The sequence below is a fragment of the Arachis duranensis genome, chromosome 6, assembly GCF_000817695.3.
Source record: "Arachis duranensis cultivar V14167 chromosome 6, aradu.V14167.gnm2.J7QH, whole genome shotgun sequence".
In the NCBI taxonomy this organism is placed as follows: Eukaryota; Viridiplantae; Streptophyta; class Magnoliopsida; order Fabales; family Fabaceae; genus Arachis; species Arachis duranensis.
Window position 1 is genome coordinate 36,424,694 of NC_029777.3, and position 626 is coordinate 36,425,319.

Below are 626 nucleotides of genomic sequence, written 5' to 3' on the forward strand. Positions count from 1 at the left end.
CTAACTTCTCCATTACAGAGAGAGGCATGAGGTTTATGCTTGACCCTAGGTCACACAGAGCCTTCTTAAAGGTCATGGTGCTTATGTTACAAGGTATTGAAAACTTCCCAGGATCTTGCCTCTTTTGAGGTAAGTTCTGCCTAGACAAGTCATCCAGTTCTTTGGTGAGCAAAGGGGGTTCATCCTCCCAAGTCTCATTACCAAATAACTTGTCATTTAGCTTCATGATTGCTCCAAGGTATTTAGCAACTTGCTCTTCAATGACATATTCGTCCTCTTCAGAGGAAGAATACTCATCAGAGCTCATGAATGGCAGAAGTAAATCCAATGGAATCTCTATGGTCTCAGTGTGAGCCTCAGATTCCCATGGTTCCTCATTAGGAAACTTATTGGAGGCCAGTGGACGTCCATTGAGGTCTTCCTCAGTAGCGTTCACTGCCTCTTCCTCCTCTCCAAATTCGACCTTGTTGATGGCCTTGCACTCTCCTTTTGGATTTTCTTCTGTATTGCTTGGAAGAGTGCTAGGAGGGAGTTTAGTAATTTTCTTACTCAGCTGACCCACTTGTGCCTCCAAGTTTCTAATGGAGGACCTTGTTTCAGTCATGAAACTTTGAGTGGTTTTGATG